Source organism: Lissotriton helveticus, chromosome 1_1, assembly GCF_964261635.1.
Source record: "Lissotriton helveticus chromosome 1_1, aLisHel1.1, whole genome shotgun sequence".
Taxonomy (NCBI): Eukaryota; Metazoa; Chordata; class Amphibia; order Caudata; family Salamandridae; genus Lissotriton; species Lissotriton helveticus.
In genome coordinates, this window is record NC_136057.1 from 1,347,895,320 (window position 1) to 1,347,916,941 (window position 21,622).

The following is a 21,622-nucleotide window of genomic DNA, read 5'->3' on the forward strand; positions in this document are numbered from 1 at the left end:
TGGCCCGCTGATATGTCTCCTCCAGCTCGCTCGTCTCAGTCGGCTAAGAACCTGGGAATCAGGATGGACAATGGTCTGACTTTAAGATCTCAGATCCTTGCCCTCACTGGCACCTGCTTTGCCCTCCTCAGGACGCTTCGGAAGTTTCTTCCTCTGCTCTCTGAGGAGCACAGGAGGACGACGGTACAGGCCTTAATTGGGTCTAGATTGGACTATGCCAACGTCCTCTACCTTGGCTTGCCTGAGTACCTCCTGCAACGGCTACAGGTGGTCCAGAATACGGCCGCGCAAGCCATATTTGGCCTTCATAGGCGAGCCAGAGCCGCCGGCCTTTTGCAGTCCCTTCATTGGCTGCCTATCCGGAAGTGGATAGTTTTTAAGGCTCTCACTCTGGCCCAAAAAGCTCTCCACGCATCTGGGGCTAAATATTTGCAAAGGAGGCTCGCTTTCTACCATCCGGCACGATCTCTGAGATCAGAATCGATGTTTCTTGCTCTGGTTCCTCGTGTGAAGAAGGCCCGTACTGGAGGGCGCTCCTTTAGGCTGCGGGCCCCACAGCTCTGGAACACTATGCCTCTCGCATTGCGTAGCACCCCGAGCCTGCTGGCTTTCAGGAAGGGCCTGAAAACTTGGCTCTTTGCCCTTTAGACTCCCCTCTTTTAACAGTTTCCATCTTTTTTTTGGGGTTGTGTTAGTCTTTTTCAGGTTGTCCATAAAGCGCCGGGACACTCTTTCTGAGTAGCCGTGCGCTATAAAAGACAAAAATTAACATAACATAACATAACATATGAACTGGACTATCTTGATACATATGGGGTATGTATGAGACATGTGTGTTGAGAATGACAGTGACTATAGAAATAGATACATGGGTACGGAATATTTTGTCCAAATATCATATATATTTTTCTACAGCTAGAATGGGCCCTACACTCCACGCAAGTTAGTGGAGCGACACATGGTAAGAGCTTCGTTTTAAATATCGGATTCAAAGAGACACTTAATAATGAAGAGGTGGTATTTTTAAAGATGCTCTGGCAGATGCATCAAAGTTATGTTTTGCGAGTCCTTAATAGCGAATTTTAAGGAATCGCTATTAAAGACTCGCAAAACGGGATGCATGTAGGAATCGCAATGTTATTAGCGATTCCTACAGATTCCTTATTAGCGATTTGGTAATAGCTAATCGCTAATAAGGAATGGCTTTCCCATTCATTCCTATGGGCCTGAAGGCCCATAGGAATGAATGGGAAAGCCATTCCTTATTAGCGATTAGCTATTACCGAATCGCTAATGTTCCGCTATTTCAAGGGTGCCAGGGTGTCCAAAGGACCTGTGCACAAATGTTACACACACACGGGCATGTGTGTGCACAACATGTAACTTTGAAAAATGCACAAAAGTGTATTTTTCAAAGTTTTAGCAAATTACCACGAAGTTCAACTTCATGGTAATTTGCTCCCCCTATTAGCGAATTCGCTATTTTTTTTGGGTTTCATGCATTGCATTTAAGGAATCTCATTTTGGGATTCCTTAAATGCAAGAGCAATTTAAGGAATCGCTATTTAGAGATTCCTTAAATTGCGATTTCTGCATTTGGGATGATGCATCCCAAATGCAAAAATACCGGGAGCAAACGGCCAGATTGTGAGAATCTGCCCTTTTGCTCCCGGTATTACTTTGATGCATCTGCCAGGCTCTTGTTTATTTACAGACATTACACTTATCGACTCCTCCACTTATTTTTAATATTGTTAACATACAACAGAAGTCTAGGTAAGTCTTCAGATTCTTACTGAGCACTATTATGACCCTATTGAAAATATTATAAATGATGACACCAGCACATGCATAGAGGGTGACTTGACTAACATCTAGACTCAATATAAAACAGTATCGGACTCTGCTTTTCAAAACTAATGTACACCATTTGGCTTTATAAATGGTCTCCAAATGTTTTAACTATGCCCCTTGGTTCAGCCCCCCACTCCCCAGGGGGAGGGGGACAGTGGCTGGACCGGGGGTCTCAGTGGAGGCCTCCCCCGGGAAGCAGAGCCCGGGCACCAATAAGGATCGGCTGGAGATAAGGAAGGAGAAAGAGCGGGCCCACCAGAGAATGGGCTGGGCCAGCTCAGCTGTAAATCTAGGGTTAGGAATGTGGCAGGGGTAGGGGTACTAAAAGGTGGGCACCGGGCGCAAGGCCCTCTTTCTCCGGGGAATTGTGTCAGCAGAAGACCCGCCCACCCACCCGTGAAAAAACAAGAGTTCGGGGGGGCTGGCCAAGGTGGTTAGATTTGTCGCAGAGGCATAGTGGACTTGCAAGAGGTCCTTTGGTCGGAGGAAGGAATAGCAGGCAGGACGTACAAAGAGATCCAAGAGGAATACAAAAGCAGGCTGTGAAGCGGGCACAGACCGCAAACAGGGCCGTCAGGACTCAGGGGGTCACTGGCAAGCTCCCCGAGCTCCCCTGGGTTCCGGTGAACCGGAAGTAAACGATTAATTACGGAACAGAGGGCGGAGCCAGTGGCATGGGGGAAGTGGGGAGACCGATTACCGGGTCACCTCGCAGAGATGGATGGGGGAACAGGAAAGCAGGTTGGACGGGCGGGAAGCACATCGGTTTGCCCAGGTAACAAAGGGTACACACCGGAAGCGAAGAGTAAATGGGTGGGGGTGGGTCAGACGCTTACCCGGAAGGAATGTGTGGACACCGGAAGTGAAAGGTCACCCGGCCGGGTGGGAACCCAATGGTTACCCGGGAGTGAGTGGACACCGGAAGCAAAAGGGGCCGTCCGGTTGGGTTAAAGCAGACGCTTACCCAAGTAGTGCGTGGCAACCGGGGGTAAAAGGTTACACGGTCGGGCTGGAAGCGGAAGCTTGCCCGGAGTGAAAGGAAAGGGTGCGTCCACAGGGGTGATGGGTTACCTGGGCAAGGATAGCTGCACTGAATGTAGGGCACAGTGCAGAGCAAATGGGGTTAAGGACGGTGAGAGGTCACCTTGGCGAATGTAGCTGCACTGGATGTAGGGCACAGTGCAGAGTGGATGGGGTAAGGACACAGGCTCGCCAGACAAAATAATGGTGTGTAAAGGATCGCTTGTAAGTTGGAAATGCCTAATAAACTGCGGCCTCAATTCTTCCATAAAAAACAAAAACTTGTGTGGTCTGAAGTTATTGGGATTCGGGTGGTGCGACCATGTGGGGGGTGTCTCTGCTGTGATTCAAAATATGAATCTTTACAGACCTAGGACCGTGTTAGATCACGTTAAACTTCTCAGAAACGAGGTGCCTTATAGTCCTCAGACCCTGGTGGCGGGAAATTAAATATTCAGGTGCTTCTCCTTAAATGTTATGTTTGTAGCCCTGATGAAGTCTGCTGCAACATTGTAGGCATTAGGTGAAACATGTTCGTGAGGGGAAAATGGACTAATGGATAACTAAAGGTGTTGAAACCAGGACCTCAACTCTGGATTTTTTGAGTGCTCGGAAAACCTCTTCTTTGATGGGAAGTATAGTTTGTGATCAGCCCGTCTTTCATTGGCTGTTGTGTTAGCAGCTAAGAAGCATAACACTTGCCTCCCTGTCCTCCACAGAATTGAAACTTATTAACAGACTAGCTAGATTTTTTACTTGAAGATAGGACGAATAGGATGTGGCGGGGCTGTGAAGCAGAGAAGGTGTGGGGTGTCTAAGAATTTCAGCTGGGAGGCAATGGTGGGAGCTGAAATGCAAAGGTGGAGTTGAGCTAGGAGTTCAGAAAGGGAAACTGGGAGGCGGAGTTAGACCGGCTAAGAGTCAGAGTATATCTGTTTGGCACACAAGTTTAAAAGAGGAGGAAAAGGTGGAGCCCGGAAGTGAGTTTGAGCTGAGAAGAAGAGACTTCATAGCTGGAAGATAACAGTAAGGAGCAGGGGCGGTACAGAAGGAGGGGCTGAGATAGAGAAGGCGGGGCTGGGATGTCAGGCGGTGCTACGGAGTCAGAAAAGGAGGGACTAGGGATGGAGAGGTATCTCCAGGAGGCGGAGCCGAGAGCTCTGACACTGCCTCGGCTCTGCCTCCATCGCCTGAGACCTGGAAGCGAAAGCAACGGGCCAGTGATTGGCAGTCATCACAGACAGACAGGAAGAGAGGCGCAGCAGACAGACAGACTGGCAGAAGCGCTCTGAGGCCGGCCGCCGCCGTCACCTCCTGGACATGCTTCCCGGCTCCTGATCTCGCGCAGATCCTGCGGCTTCTCGCTGCAGCAGGAGGGTGAGTGCATAGGCCCTCAGACCAGGAAGAGGGAGGGGCCTGGTGCCAGGGACACAGGAAGCAGGGGGTGCTGGGTGCAGAGCAGCATGCAGAGTGCCACTCATTGAAAGAAGGGCTGCAGGGCCTGCTCCCCCTCTCGGAAATCGAGAGTGGGCAGAGTCAGGGAATTATTTGTGCACATCCAGGGTCTCTCATTTCAGAGCTGAGGTTTCTTTCAACCTGCCTGTTTCCATGGCTCTGTTTTTATCCACGGTGTCCCTCATCTGAACCCTCACGTGTCCCTCATCTTAACCATCAGGTATACCTCACTTGAACCTAGACGTAAACATGATTTGAACACGTGTCTCTCGTGCCAGCCCTCACATATCATTCTTTTAGCTCCAACATTTCAGCATTTGCAGAGTTAGGGAGCAGGGGGCAGTGCCGGTGTCAGTCCCCGCTTCTCCGCGACGGCGGTGGAGCGAGATTTGGCCCTAGGCGCTACGAGAGCTCGGGGATGTGGAGGCCGCAGCCTCCCGGGGCACGCTCTGCAATCTCCTCTTTAGGTCGAAGCCTACAAGGCAGTCAGCTGTCTGGTTTGCTAAAGACATCTTGGGGACATTCAGAAAGGTGACCTGCGAATGCATTCTGTCCATTGCTGATCATTGGCTTTGTGGTTTGCAACTCGCGTTTTCTGGCTATTTGCTGGCATTATTTGTTTTAGGCTGTCCAGCTTGAGTTCGTCCGTCCCCTTGCTCAAACCTAGTTTACTGTTTTCTTCCACTGAGTCGCTGTCTGTGAACACACCTTTAAATCTTGTTCTTTTCTTATCACATTTGCTGTGCGTTTAAAGACAGAGGTCAAATGTCAAGCTGTCGTCTGAGAGGGCATGTTGTTTACATTTCTTCCTCTGACTTCAAAGTGAGAGAACTTGTGACAGTTCTGCTGGGTTTCCGTGTAAGGGGAGAGGTTGTAGGATTCTGTGTTTTTTTTATCTACCACACAACAGCAACAAAATAATGAACTGTGCTGATGCTTCAGAATATATCTGAATTAGTACAAATGAAGCATTTTGTTTTGTAATTCTGAAGTGTAGTGGAAACAAATGTTTGAATACGATCAAAACACATCAGCACACTGGGTGATGACATTTGCATAAATGATCATTTGTGTGCAGTAAAACCATATTTCTGTGCAAATGTAATGGTCTTTCAATTGAAAATGTGTTGTCTGTAGCAGTAGTACTGCGCCACTCAATTCAATGTCCTTCCACTGGACGCCATGCTATGGCATACCACTCAACTCTATGCCCATTACATTCTAAGGCATTGTATGGCACGCGGTTAAACTCCACAGCACTTGGTCCACGACGCAACACAACATGCCACTCCACTCCACACATCAATGTGTTGTCTCTAGCAGTAGTGCTCTACTACGACACTCCACTACCTTCCACTGTACGCCACTCTATGGCATGTCACTCAACTCTATGCCCGTTCCATGCTAAGGCACTGTACGGCACGCGGCTAAACTCCACAGCACTTAGTCCGCAACACAACATTTCACTCGACACCACTCTTCCACGCTCCAATCTACCCCACTCCATCGCACTCCAAACCACTGTATCCCAATATACCCCACTCCACTTCGCTACAATCTACCCCAACCTACTCCACCCAATCTACCCCACTCTACCCCTTTCCACTCGAGTCAACCCCACTATGATCTAGTCTACTTCATGCCAATCCACTCTAACTCAATCTACCGCTCTCACCTTAATCTACACCACTCCAATCTACCCCACCCCACTCTACCCCAATCAACCCCACCCCATTCCAAACTACCCCAATCCTCCGACTCTAATGTACCGCAATTCAACCCACTCCACACTACTCCAATCTATCCTAGTCCTATTTACCCCACTGAACTCCAAACTTCACAGTAATCTATCCAACTCCTCCCTATTCACCCCACTCCACTCTACCAAACTCCAATTCACCCAGTCATCCGCACTCCACTCCAATGTACCACACTCCTCAAATCTACTCCACTCCAATCTAACCCTTTCTACCCCCACTCCAATCTACCCCACCCTCTCTACCCAACTCCAATCCACCCCACTCCAAACTACCCCACTTCAATCATCCACCTTCAATCTACCCCACTCCATTCCAATCTCCCTACTCTAATCCACCAAATGTACCCTAACCTACTAAACTCTTCCCCAATCTATATCACTCAATTCTAATCTTGACTCAACTCCAATCTACCCAACTCCACTCTGCCTCACTCCAATATACCCCACTCCAATCTGCCACACTCCATTCTACTCTACCCAATCTAACCCACCCCACTCTAATCTACCACACACCACTCAAGTCCAGTCTAACCCATTCAACCCTACTCCAATCTACCCTACCCCAAACGACTCCACTTTAATGTACCTCATCCAATCCATTCCACTCCAAATTTCCACTATCCCTACTCCATTCCATTCTACCCTACTATAATCCACTCCAAACTACCCTACTCCTCTCTACACCACTCCAATCCAATCTACCCCACTCTAAGCCACACCAATTCACTTTCATCTACCCCAATCCACCACACTCTTCCCCAGTCTACCCCAATATATTGCACTCAGCTCTACCCCCTCTAATGTATCTTATTCTTCTCCACCCCTGTCTACGCCACTACACCACCAATCTACCCCACTTCACCTCAATCTACCCCTATTCAATCTACCCTACTCCAACCTACCTCATTCCAAATTACTTCACTCCAATCTACCCCACTCCAATCCATGCTACCTCACTTTAGCCCCACTCACGCCAATCTTCCCCAATCTAACCAACGCCACTAACGTTTAGCCATGCTGAACTGCAGCCACACTGGTGTACAACCTTGCCAAAGCCAATAGCTCTCACATAGGCAAGCTCTATTGTTAGTGCCAGTGCTTGTTTATTTAAATTATTGTCTCGATGGGTGTAAGACACCCGACCTCCTGCCCCTTGTAGAAGCGGGTCTAGCTTGGGGGCATTTTGAATGCTTTTATGCAGGGCTCGAGTCCTAAAACAAGAAGTGGAGGGACAAACTAAGTTAGGCAGTATGCAAGAGACATCATGGCACGTGACATCCGTGTGTGACATTACACCTGGTATCACAGGAAGTGACATCACAAGAAGTGACGTCCAATATTAAGACATCACACATATGTTTAGCAGGTCTATCATGATTACATTTGAGCGCATTACAATATTTAACAAATTAGATTTTGCCTTGGAGTTGTGCCAAAAAAAGGACCCAGCCCTGAAGCAAAATCTGGGCCTCAACTTAAGCATTTATTTTTTAAAACCCTGCCACAAAGAAATTGGCAATAAGGAGAAACATTACAGTAAATCTCTTTTGCTTTAATTGGTTGCAAAGTCTCCATTTTAAAATATCTTTTTGGGTTAACACCTGCTGCAGAGATCTTTGTATGCCAACTAAATCTCAGGGAATGTTAATAATGGTAAGATAACTTTGGAGGGTAATTTATTTACTGGAGATACCTGTTTTTTGTCTATTCTCGGTTTTTAATCAAAGTAGCATAGAGGGTTAATATGTCTCATGCAAAGCACATTACGTAACACACAGATGTTAGGTTTTTATTATTTTATTTAAATGGGTAAATGGGTTACAACTTTTAACACAGTGATCCTTTTATTATTTGCTGTTTATAAACTGTAATCCTTGTAATATTACACAGTGATCTATGAAGGACAAGCGGCTACTACATCTTGTTACCCTCAGAGCCATATGTAGTGTTCTGTACATTGATTTACACATAAATGATTTATTGTCAATGTATATTGTTTACATGGGATGTAAGTGTAAAGAGCAACAATATCTCAATTGGATTTACTTTTAGTAACAGAAACATTTGTATGTACAGGACATTACAAAAGATCTGAACAAAGAAGAAAGAGAGACTCGGATATTTAGTTGATTTGGAAGTGCATATAGCATCATATATTTAAAGACCTATTTACGCAAAAACAGTCAAAAAGCAGTTTATTGTATCGGCACTAGAGGCATATAATGCATTTGGCAACCCAAGGGGGCTTTGTGCGCTACGTGATAGTTAGACAAACAGTGACGGCGTAAGTGACATGTGGGTGAAAAAAAAATTATCACGACTCTGCCGACGTGTCCATTCATTGACTCCTACTGCCGCACACCCCGTCGACCACCTCCACATTGTGGCAATTTTCGGCCTTAACGGGGCTCCGTTATTGTGCCTCTATCAAGACCCTATTCATCTCACTTCAGATTCCGAATCAGAACGGGGACCCGTTCATCTACTTAGCACCTCTGCCCCACACCACCATCAATCGGCAACCTGGTCCTGATGAAGATCCTTAATCATTAGGATCGAAACGCCGTCGACCACAATATAGTGCGACTCATGGCGCAGTACTTCCTTTGGTTCCCAAACTAATTGTAAATACCCATTCACTAAGGAGGAACCAACAACTCTGTATATATTGTATTTTTCTTTTTCGTTATTTTGCGTCCTTTGCTGTTTTTCACCCACATGTCACTTAAGCCGTCACTGTTTGTCTCACTATCACGTAGCTCACAAAGCCTCCTTGGGTTGCCAAATGCATTATATGCCTCTAGTGCTGATACCATAAACTGCTTTTTGACTGTTTTTGCGTAAATATGTCTTTAAATATATGATGCTATATGCACTTCCAAATCAACTAAAAATCCGAGTCTCTCTTTCTTCTTTGTTCAGATCTTATGTAATGTACTGTACATACAAACGTTTCTGTTACTAGAAGTAAATCCAATTGAGATATTGCTGCTCTTTACACATGTACACCCAGATCTCAATCTGGTCTACGGTTTATACTCCTGTTGTCTATTTCTTTTTTTGAAAACAGATTTTATTTGTCACAGGTCACAGATTTCGCATAGCTCCGTAACCCAGAGACTGCAGCACACATCAATGGAAATACAATAAGGCCGTAGACTTTTATACCAACAAACAACCCCCAACCCCACCACCCCCCGATTGCGTTTATGCCGTCCCAACAGAGTAGTTACATAGCCAAAATAGCACACTGAGTCTGTCCAGCACCCCACAGATTACTATCATCATCCCAATTCAAAGAGGTACAGTGGATGCCTCGTCTGGCGGCGGGTCCAGCTCCAATCCCCTATAGTCCGCCCATAGTTTCCAAATTTTAAAATGTTTACGGGGGCATCCCCTAGCAAGAATTATTGGCAGCTCAAGTCCCATGCAGAAGTCCATCCCAGAACGCCAGGCAGCCAGCGGCGGAGCCTGAGCCACCTTCCAAGCCCTGGCTATATCCCTCTTCGCCAGCGTGAGGCCCAGCAGAAGCAGGTGGCGCTCATACCTATTGCCCCCAACATTCTCCAGCACATGCAACAATGCCAGTCTCGGTGTGTACGGAAGCTCCCAGGCCTGATAGAAATCAGCATCCTCAAGATTGTCTGGGCATTATCATTATGTTAATAACTTCCTTGTGACCTATGCATATTTCTTAGTAGGAATAACTTACTTTATGAAAATCACTTTTTTATCCTTCATTTTATGATTATGTGTATCAATGAATATATTCATTTCAATTTTTTATTAATGTAATTAAATTTTGTACTTTATCATATAATTTTTCTCCTTGAGTCCTTCTTCTCCTTATGGTGTGTCCTTTTTCCTGTTTTTGTCAGACTTTATATTTTTGGCCTGGGCTTTTACCTTTGCATATGTTTGCTTAACCCTGACCCAGGAAATTTATCCCTTTCAGGGGGTCCCTGTTACCTCACCAGAAGCTCCCAGGCCAACACCTCTGACAAACAGGAGAACACACCCCTCCAAAATCTACGCAGCGCAGGACAATCCCAGACTGTGTGTAAAAGCGTACCCTCATGTGTCCCATATCGGAGACACTCAGGGGAGCCTATCTTTCCCGCCCTCCACAGTCGCACTCTAGTGAAGTACACGCTGTGGGTGGATTTGCGTTTCATTGTATTTTGTTTTATTGTATGAATTTTTTTTTACACTGGGTGTCAACATGCTGTCCTGTTCTTTCTTGGAATGGCTATGTCCTCCGTTAAAGGGATGGTGGGGATCTCCGTATTGAGTTGGAATGTGAATGGATTGGGGGACAAGATTAAGAGGGGTATGGTTGGCCAATTGATCCGGAGACACTCCCCAGATGTGGTGTTATTGCAGGAAACTCACCTTATGGGAAAGAGATGCATGGCTCTCCACAGAGGGGGCTATAAGTTGGCTGCACATGCTGGTTTTACGACTGGGTCGAGAGAGGTCGGGATTTTGATTAAAAACTCCTTCCCGCTGGCCATACAGGCCACATGGACTGATAATAGGGGTAGATATGCTGGCATTTCGGGCTTGTGGGAGGGGAGAATTGTAACTTTTCTGTCTGTTTATGTCCCTCCGGCCCTTCAGACTGATACATTTCACGATCTGTGCAAGATCTTTTTGACGTTGCCTGTTGGGGTGTTGATTGTTGGTGGTGACTTCAACGCAGTAATTGATGGGTATGTTGATAGATGCCCGGCTCGGGAGTTGTTGCCGTCCCGGAGGTGGTTGGCTGATTTTGTGGACACTACTGGTCTGGTTGATGGGTGGAGGCTTAGGAACCCCCGTGATTCTCAATACACGCACGTCTCGGTGGCACACAAGTCCCTTTCCAGGATAGATTACGTACTGGTGCCTGTGGCTCAGGCTGCGTGGCTTCAGGAGGTGCGACACTTGGTTAGGGGGGTATCGGATCACTCACCTATTTGCATCAGTTTAGACCTTGGCGGGCGTGATGTGGCCCGGGTTGCACCTATCAGCGCTTGGAGGTTCCGCGACCCAGTGGCAAAAAAGGAGATTGTGCGTGTGTCTGACAGATATTTTCGAGAGAACGTAGACTCGGTGGACTCCAAGTGTTCCCTATGGGAAGCATATAAAACTGTCCTTAGAGGGGAACTGCTATCGTATATTTCCAGTAAGAAGAAGGAGGAGCGCGCTGAGATTGACAGGGTGGAATCAGAGTTGTTTGCGCTAGAGCGGGAGGTGTTGCGTGCTTCCACGCCAGAGGGGCTACATCGTCTGAGCCTCCTTAAGGATGAGTACCGGAGCCTGGCCCGAGATAACGCTAAGTCACAACTGTCAGATACACAGAGTAGGGTGTACGAACAAGGGGACAAGGCCGGGAAGCTGATTGCCTGGTTGGAGAGAGGGTAGTGGGCGTCGTGGTTGGTTCCGGTGCTACAGCCCGCTGGATCAGATAAAATTACGAACCCGCAGGAGATTGTTCATGCGTTTGCTGGCTATTATTAGGAGGTGTATGCGGCTGAATGTAAATACCCGGAGTCCGAGAATTCGGACTTGATCCGCGACATCCCGATGCCCACTCTCTCGGATGAGGACCGGGAGTTCCTTGACTCTCCCCTTACAAATGATGAAGTGGCGCAGGTGATGAGAGGGGTTCGTTCTGGTAAGGCATCTGGCCCTAATGGGCTCCCTGTTGAGCTCTACAAAGTAAACGCGAATAAGTTGGCTCCTTTTGTCAGGGACATGTTTGTGGAGAGTAGGGAGAGGGGTCTGCTTCCGTATGATCAGCGGGTTGCAAACATCATAGTCTTGCATAAGGAAGGTAAGCCGAAGACCGAGTGTTCCTCCTACCGCCTGATCTCCTTGTTAAATGCCGAACCAAAAGTCTTGGCAAAACTGTTGGCGACTCACCTGGTAAAGGTCATTACGACACTGGTTCACCCAGATCAGTCAGGTTTTATGCCCCGCCGGAATACGTCTCTTAATTTGTGCAGGCTGCATGGGGTTCTTGGAGGGGCATCACAAATACACGAGCCAACGATTTTGTTATCCTTGGATGCCACCATGGCATTTGATAGAGTGGAATGGCCCTATCTTTTTGCCGTTCTGGGCATGATGGGCATAGGCTCGGAGTTTGTTTCTTGGGTCCGCCTTTTATACTCCTGTCCGCTGGCCCGAGTAGTTGTCAATAACCATAGATCGGCTAACTTTGAGTTGGGGAGGGGCACCAGACAGGGATGTCCTCTTTCCCCGCTGTTATTTGCGTTGGCGCTCGAGCCGCTCGCGGCTTGGGTCCGTTGGGACAGGTCAATTAGGGGGCTCTGATGGACACTCGACTGGGAGGGCAAGATATCGCTTTATGCGGATGATATTTTGTTGTATCTGACCTCTCCTCGGACTTCGCTTATTGCGTTTTTAGACGTTTTGGGGGTGTTTGGAAGATACTCAGGCTTCGCCATTAACTGGAAGAAGTCGGTCTTTTTGTTTTGAGTGGCGATCCCCCGGAGGTTCCTCCGAGTTGCCCGGTTAAACTGGAAACGGAGGAATTCAAATATCTTGGTATTTTTATATCCTTGGACCCTCAGAGCAGATACTCCAATAACCTGTTGCCGCCCCTGGTCCGACTTAGACGCGATGTGGCTCGTTGGAAATCGCTTCAGCTCTCTCTTTTTGGTCGTGCCGTTCTGTTAAAAATGATGGCTCTTCCTCGTTTCCTATACGCGCCCCAGAACTCCATGGACCCGATTCCTCCGTCGTATTTCAGAGAGGTTGAGTCTCTCCAGAGACAGCTTCTTTGGGACGGCAGGCCTAGAATTGCGTTCGCGAAATTGATGCTGCCGTGGTATGACGGGGGATCGGCCTGCCTAATATCCGTAAATATTATTGGGCGTCACAATTGGCGGCGGTTATTCCGGCCATTTTATGGCTCGCCGTTGGATCCCGGATATGTCATGGACCGCGGTCAGGTTCCTGGGGGGAATTTACTAGGGCACTATACGCGAGGCGTGGACGTTTTCCCCTGGTGGGGCCAGCGGGGGTCGCTGTTCAGGTCTGGCACGAGGCGAACCGCTCCCTTAAATGGGAGGGGAAGATCACACTGGCTACACCTCTTTGGAATTCTGAACGCCTGGGCAGCTTATGGAAGTCCAAGGGCTTTGACAAATGGGACCTCAAAGGGATTTCCGGGGGAGGAGATCTCTGGGGTAGGGATGGCATCCTCCCGTTTGAAACTTTGCAGGAACGATATCAATTGCAAGGGAGTGAGAAGTTTCATTACCTCCAGATCAGGCATGCGCTGCTTGCTAGTATTCCCCGGGAAACGACGCTCCCAGAGGCTTCCCCGTTGGAGGATCGAGTGTTGGATGGTCATCTTCCCACGAAGACGATCTCCTTGATTTATAAAAAAGGAGTTAATCACACTGAGGATCCTCTTATGGTACTTAGAGAACAGGGGACAGCTGATGCTCTGATCCTAGATGATGAGGACTGGAGGGATGCCGTGGCCTCTCCGAGGGTCGTTGCAATTCAAATGAGGCTCCGTCTGGTTCAATTGAAGACCCTCCGCTGCTGCTATGTGACTGGCCCACGGATGGTGAGAATGGGTTTGGCTGCAAGTGATGCGTGCAAGAGAGGATTCTTTCATATGTTTTGGGATTGTGCTCTCATTCGGGGGTACTGGTCTGCTATTCACGCCAAGGTACGTGAGGTATGGGGAGTGAGCTTTGAGCTGGAGGCACGGCGGTGCCTCCTGAATGTTTAGGACCCAACTGACCTCTCGTCCCATGGGAAGGTGTGGGCCACGTTGGCATGCGGTATTGCCAAGCGTAATATCGCTCAATTGTGGGGGGCGAATCAGCCGCCTACTGTTGGGAAATGGATGGAAGACTTGGATTGGTGCATGTTTAGAGAACAGGCGGTGTATGTGGCCAGGGGGAGACCCAAGAAATGGGGCAAGATCTGGGGGCCCTGGAATACATATAGGGGTGATATATGCGCTCCTCCCGCTGAACCGGATGATCCAGTAATGTCGGAGGACCCCTGAATCCATATGTTGTTAATTCTGCTGTATTTTTTGATCAGGAGGACGTATGTATATGTTATGCGTGTGAGATGTCACCCAGTGTATTTAATGTATGTGTTTTATGATTTCTTTTATGTGCATTAATAAAAAGATTTTTAAAAAAATACAGAAAGTTCTCATAGGGCTAAGGTGACTGCCTCACATGATTTTACATTAGGAAAAGAAAGCTTTGAGGCCTACATGGAAAAATAGTTGAACCACTGTCTTGTTAATATTATTGAAGATCATACTTTTGCAATTGCATTTAATTTTCTTCGTTAATTCAGTTATATTTGTCTTCATGAAATACATGTCCGTATTAAGCACTACTATTTTTTTTTTATTTATAGTCATTATTGGCACCATTCAAGCATAATTTTCAATGTGACACTTTTCAGTGCATTTATTATTTTTCATGTGTTATAAGAAGCCCATGATCATTGTATGTCAGTTTTCTTTGTAGAAAGCATTTTCTACATTTCTCTAGTACTACTATGCGTTCATTTTAATGCTCATTTGAAAATTGTTATTCACGAAAACTCTCTATTATTTTTATTTTTCATCTTTCTTACAACACGCAAATGCATTAGCATGAACATCTTATTTTTCTCACTTTGTTTACATTTTTGTATCACCATTGTCTAAAACTCTGCATGCTTTTATGATGCAGTATGTGAACTCATGTTTTCGACTAAATAGGTTAACATGTCTCATCCAGTAAAAAGTGTTGTAAATGATTTTTCCGGTAGGAATTGGTAAAGATAGATGCCAGGTAACGTCTATGCTCCATCAGTTCCAACGAGCTCCGAATCCAGACCGAGTAGGTCATACTGTTGATAGCTCCGTCCCGAGCTTCAGCTTCCCGACTGTTTATTGTGTCTAAAAGTCTTTCTCATCTCCCTGTTATATTAAAATATGTAACATGTCCCTTGTGAGGATATCAGAATATCTGAGAGCCCCATATAGTCTTTGGGTTAATTCATACCCCTTAAAGTCTCTTTATAGTTCTACCTAAAGATATTGTAAGTTTGTAGTAGATTATATGCAGAATGTATGCTTTGAAATGGGAATGATTTGGGGCAGTAGGTTTAGAGTGGTAGAGGAGATAAGGATGCCTGTTTTTCATGGGGTTGTTTAAAGACTATGGAATTTACTGGAGTGTATGAGCGTAATTACAACACCCTCCTACTGTCATACTGTTTGAGGGCTCTCTTTAGGATTTCTGAGTTCCAGGTCATGATACGGGAGAGCCCCCTTGTTATACTTGTCTACACATCATCATATGTGAGCCCTTTACTCCCGTCCTCAGAGCTCAGGGGCCCGATTTTTATGCTGTGTGGGTTCCTCTGTTGAGATATCTGAAAGCTCCTAGTCACAGTGTTTGATCGCGTGATATCTGAGGATCCTTTTGTTGTGATATCTGAGGGCTCCCTGTCATGATTTTGGAGGTCTCCCTGTCATGATGTCTGAAATCCCCTAACATAATATCTGAGTGCTCGTACGATCTTGATATCTGGGGGTCCCACATCTCCTGAGATAAGTTCCCTTTGTTATATGCGTCATGCATGAACTCCTTATCATGCTACAATGACTCTAAACATGTTTTCTGTGCACAGTGCTATCTGTAACCTGAACCACACACTGGACCTCACAGTTAGGGTCTTCCATGTCTTGATATCCGTTCCCTCATTGCGATATCAGGCCAACTAGCAATGGTCCTGTAGTTCCTAATTGGTTGGATGTTTGGGCTCCCAACCCCCTTAGAGTATCTGAGGGCTCTGTATGGTGGTCTTGGTGGGATGTTTTGAAGAGATTATTTCAGGGTCTTGTTTGAGAAGCATTTTGGAACTACATGCAAGGGCATTTTGGTGTAACGTGGTGCTTATAGCCAATTTGCCCTCATTTGACTGGTGTGTCCCTTTTTACACCTACATTCACACTCCTAACAAACACAACGCCCCAGTAGGTTTCAGTACAGTCACCTTTATTTTTAAAGCCAATTCACCCTGCAAAATTCGTTAATTCTCCATTCACTTTCACAGGCACACTCGCTACAACTGACTTCCCCATCATCGGTTAGTGGTACAGAGTTATTTTGTGATCTAATGGGTTTGTTCGGGGTCTTTATGAGCGTTTTTAGGGGAATTTTATGTGCATTTTTGGGGCTGGAGTCTTAAGTGGTAGCTTACTGTCTTATTTTGGGGGCCTTACGGCGTATTTTTGTAAGGGGCTTATTAGTTACGTCTGACTGTCGTTTTGTGGCCTGTATGAGGTGACATTTTGGGCTGCCTAATAAGGGGGAACTTTGGATTCTGTAAGAGGGGTCAGCGTGGAGTGGTACAAGAGCCATGGACCATACTTTGATCCATTGGGCATTTTGTGGTGTTAACTGCAAGACACCAATTGAACAGAATCAGCTCATTTCTGCTTTAAATAAGAATTAGAAATGTTTGATGTCTATCTCAGTTATGTCGCAAATGTATTGATATCTTTTTGGAATGCTTTAAGGTAATTGTGCAATAAATATTTCAATTCAGTTCAACACAAGGCACCAGATAGGGTTTTGAGATGGGAGGATTTTACTCTCTATTTTTGAAAGCTTGGACTGAAAAGAAGTTCTAAGGTCCTAATCACAATGAAGCCTGCAATCTAGATTTGGGTGCACCCATTTCACCTAAAAGGGGATTACATTGTAGATGAATATTGGCAGTATTTCCTGCTCTAGGGAGTCCTGCTGCAAATTGGGGCATCAAGTTACGCCTCTTGGAGCGGACAATAACGTGCGCCATTTGTGTATTATTCCCCAGCCTGAGGTGTGAATCTCTGAATCATGTGCACCTGGTAATTTGTGCACTTCATACTAATTGAAATTAGCAGGGGCACAGTATGAATGCGTATTTGATGGGTCCCTCGTGATTAGGCCCTAAGTGGGGGGGGAAATCAAATTCTCTTTCGTAACGTTTTTTTAAATGGGTACAACGGAAACATGTTTTTTTAATGTTCAAACCACAGATCACCCATTTTTAGGTTTCGCCTGTCGAAAGCTGCGCACTGCGCAGCTTTTCGCGCAGGCGAAATCTTATGTCTACAGTATGTGTGTGTTGTCCCGCCCCTCTGTTCCATTGGCTAGCTCCATAAATGGAGGCTAGCCATTGGAACAGAGATCTGTCGTCAATGCCGGAGCAGATTCGTGGGCGTTCCCGAGAATTTCAGGCTTTTGCCCACGTCATGGGGCGGTGGGCAGTGTTTTTTTTAATTTTTTTTAAGCTTTGTTTTTGCCATTTTGGAAGTGTTGTTTGCAGGGGTAGGTTGCGCGATGTCCCGCTGTCCGTGTGCCCGTTCCTGCCCCCTCCGCCCCCGCTGTCCGTGTGCCCGTTCCCGCATCCCCTCCCGTTGTCCGTTCCCGCCCCCACTCCTGCTGTCCGTGTGCCCGTAGGTGCTCGTTTTTTCCTGTTAGTTGTTGTAAAGTCACGCCGTCATTTTTTACCCTTCTTCCCCCCTGCTCCCTTTGTAGCCCTTGATACGTCCATCACGCACTTGACTCCTGTATTCGCCTACCTTCCATTTTACCCCTTCATTCGTCCATCACCCACTTTACTCCTGTATTCGTCCACCTTCCATTTTACCCCTTCCTACTTCAAACTCCCACTTTAACCCATGTCCCACTTTACCCCTTCATGCGCCCATCACCCACTTTACTCCTGTATTCGTCCACCTTCCATTTGACCCCTTCCTTTCCACCGACTCCAGATTTCGCTTCACTCTCAGCTCCCGGTTTACCTTTCAACACCCCCCCCTTGGGTTTTACAAGCAGCTGTGTGTTCCAGACGTCCGAAATTGACTTACAGGTTATGACGTACTCCTACGTGTGCCCTCGCGCCCGTGTGTCTATATAGCTTTGTTTTGCAGACCCGGCTACTTTTCCTCGCTCTGTCAGAGGCGAAAAGCGCCTCCTAACACTGAAGTTCCAAGCACTGCAGCAGCTGTGACTCGTGCACCCTCACATCTGTCTGCTTCCATCACCTCGGCGAGCTGGCGCGGTCACCCCTGTAGTAAGTGGGTAATCGACTGTAACCCATAAGTGCCAGGGCTCTCGCCAGGAGGCAGCTTACACCAGCCCATTTCAATTGTTAGTGCTGCCTAAAACAGAATCAACGATTAACCATAAAAGTTGGTAGAGGATGTAGCGTAAAGGCCAGAGCTGCTCAGCTGGGGAACCAGGTTCGAGTCTTGGCTTCGACTCAATGTCCTATTATTCTGGGCAAATCACTTTATCTTCCAGCGCCTCCCACAAATGAATGTGTCCTCAACTGATGCTCATGAAAAGCGCAGGAGTTGATTACGTGCCCGGCTCAAATTAAGGGCTGCCTGTAGCTATAGTTGCAGTGGTAATGTAACGCCGAGGCTATAGTCTTCCTCCCTCAGGGCTGGGCCCACGCCGTTTCCATGGTGCGGGTCTCACCTTAAATGAGCTTCCGGGACTCCCCTGGGACTAACAGTCTCACGTTCTCATCGCTAAAGTCTCTCTCAGGGCTGGAGGGTCTCTCGCTCGGGCTGCGTTCACCCTCTCCAGATGGGGGTCTCCCTCTCCCTAGGTGGCCAGTCCTGTTCTAGTGCTCACTTCTCACCCCCCCCCAGTGCTAAGGTCGAGGCCTTGCTTGACTGGGGTCTCACACTCTCTCGGGGACGAGGTTGACACTTGTTCGGGCTGCGTCCACGCCGCAGATAGGGGGGTTGGGGGTCTCACAATCCCTAGGTCAGAGGTCTTCAAACTTTTGTAGGTTGAGCCCCCCCAGCTGAATTTTTTTAGATGTTGGGCCCCCCCACCACCTGACAGAAATTTCTGGACTCGACCGCCACGCGCACATTCCGGGCATATTCAGCGAATACCATTCAAAACAATAAGAGTGTTTAGTAAACTGCAGGTTTGTGAGTGGGTGGGTGTGGTGAAATGACAGAGGCTTATTACACAGCTCAAAACACCACTTGTTTTCTAGGGCTGCCTGAATGATTAATGACTGATGATAAAAGGGAGCAAAGATAAAAAAGTCACATTACAAATGAATCAACAAAAAGAGGGGGGACCGGGAGCTCGTTAACATTACAAATGAATACATACTTATTTATAACTATATTTAGCAATTTGCAAGCTGTTTAAACACATGGCTGACTGGCATTTTGCGCGCCTGCCTCTGTAATTTTAAAATAAACTTTCAGAGGCGTTTTAAGGATTTTGTGGCCTGTGGGCCAAATGTATTTTTGGGGCCCCTGTTCAGACCAGCTTTGATTTTATGATCTAGTCTCAGCTCTTTCATGCCTTCTTTGGTCAAATACTAAATGTGTGTACATCGGATATTCCGGGATAGTGGTGTGTGTTTTCAGTATGTAACAACAGCAATTCACTAATATTACTGCAAATAATCTGTCACACCCTTCTATTTCTCATATGTGAGGTCATGTATTGATCTAAAATAAACTTTTTATATGGATGTCGCATGATGCATAAACACATTTTGTCTGCAAAATGTATGTAATAGACTTATACACATTGAAAATGAATGATTGAAAAACGCTATTTACAACATTGTGTTTTAAAATGATTCAAGGTCCCCTCCCCCCCACACACACTCCCACCCCCTTTGAAAGGCTGGGGCCTTGGGCCAGAGCCTACTTTTAGTTTTTTTACTGAGTTTTACATAGCGCGAACTTGACCTGAATCAGGTATCAGAGCGCTTTACATAGCAACAGTTGCATTACATGAGGACATATTCATTTTCTTTGTTAGGCACGGGGGATTAAGTGATTTGCCCAGAATCACAGGCTGTTCAACTTCAATGCCGAGACTCGAACTCTGGAAACTTTGTCTCCGTTCTGTGAGCTAACTCTCCCAGGAGGGGGTTAATTCAAAGAGCTGAAATGCTTCAGCTGCAGTGGGAGGCGAGGGGTCTCCTCTGCTAAAACTGAAAGCGTGTCTGTTTATTTGCTTTCGTTTTTAGCAGAGGAGACTCCTTGCCTCACACTTTAGCTGAAGCTAACAGCTCCGTGACTTAACCCCCTCCTGGGAGAGTTACCCAGACAAAAGGACGGGCACCTCCTGCCCCATCGATCTCCCCTCCCTCCCCCATACTGGGGTCCTCTAAGAAGATTTGCACGGAGGGAACAAGGGCAGATTGCAGTGGAGGACGCGCCCCCCCCTGGGAAGGTGTCGCGCCCCCCCCAGGGGGGCGCGCCCCACAGATTGAAGAACACTGCCCTAGGTGGTCACTTCTGTTCTAGTGCTCGCTTCTCACCCTCCCAGTACTAAGGTCGCGGCCTTGCTTGGCAAGGGTCTCACACTCTCTCTGGGACGTGGGTGACACTTGTTTGGGGGCTGAGTCCACACTTTCCCTGAGATGTGGTCTCACGCTCCCTGAGCTGTTGAATGCTTTTCAGGAGCAGGGTCGGGTTTTCACTCTCCGAAGCCTTTTACCACAACAGGTGTGAACTGTCCATTCCCACTGCATTCTGGTAATTGTAGTGCCGCGTGTATAACGTACACAGACATAGAGGAAATACCTGGGCAGGGCGAGTCATTCACACCTGCTCTGACTTAACAAACAATTGTTTCCAGCTATTGGCATTGTAAATGACAATGCCATTTAATTATGTTTTCAAAACCAACATATAAATAAAAAATTTGTCATTTACAATGCCAATAGCTCTAACTTTTACAAAGGCGAAACCGTTGCATTGTAAATGCTGGTTAGGTTTTGCCTGCACAGTTCTTGCTCTGTGCTTGTGAAATCTCATGTATTTAAAAACAAAAAAAATTATAAAGAGGGCCTGGAGCCTGCCCATATCCTTACCTTTAGTTACCATTGGCTGGCACCCACATCACTCTCGTTTTCCTTTCTTCCTGTTGGTCAGTGTGTCCTCCTTGTCTCCGTCTTCCTTCTTGGCTTTGAGTCTTTGCCTGCTGTGGAGCCTGGACTAAGTACAGCCTCTGGTGGGCAGTGGTCTTCCACTGGAGGCTCCTGCAAGTACTCTTCTATCTTTTCTGCCCTTTCACTCCTGCCGTCCTCCCGCTCTCCATGGTATCAGTACTGTGCCCCCCCCCCTTCCCCCTTGTGTCATCCTCCCACCCTACGATCTTTAAAACTGTCTTCCGCCTTCGTCCGCTTTTTCGCAATTCCTTAATTAAAATTACTGATGTGTTTTAATCTAGTTTATATGACCGTATTTAAATACATACACCTATAAAATGAAATAAATATTTGTATTATGGTTATTGGTTATACAAAGTGATGCTAAATTGATTATAGAGTTAATATTTTCATTAAATGCTCTGCAAATGATGATTTAGCAAGATGGCCACTGTCCCTGCCTTATTCCGTTCAGCTGTAGTTCGGCTGAAGTGACGCCTCTCTCTGTGGCAGCTGTGGGCTGCCAGTGTTGTGGCCCAGCAGTGGTCATGGAAAAGTCTTATGACTGAGGCAATA

The 21,622-nt window shown here is 46.8% G+C and overlaps 1 protein-coding gene across 3 annotated transcripts in view; it reads left to right on the plus strand.

Annotated features, from left to right (window-relative positions):
• Positions 1–4,027: 4,027 nt before the first annotated feature.
• Positions 4,028–21,622, plus strand: part of ZC3H7B (zinc finger CCCH-type containing 7B) — a 261,601-nt gene continuing 244,006 nt past the window's right edge. The window contains exon 1 of one of the 3 annotated variants that reach the window (XM_078683046.1): positions 4,028–4,251. The gene's annotated coding sequence lies outside the window, so the exon portion shown is untranslated. Of the gene's footprint in view, positions 4,252–4,299; positions 4,550–21,622 lie in introns of those variants that run through there. The other 2 variants (XR_013608872.1, XM_078683037.1) reach the window with 2 other exon arrangements.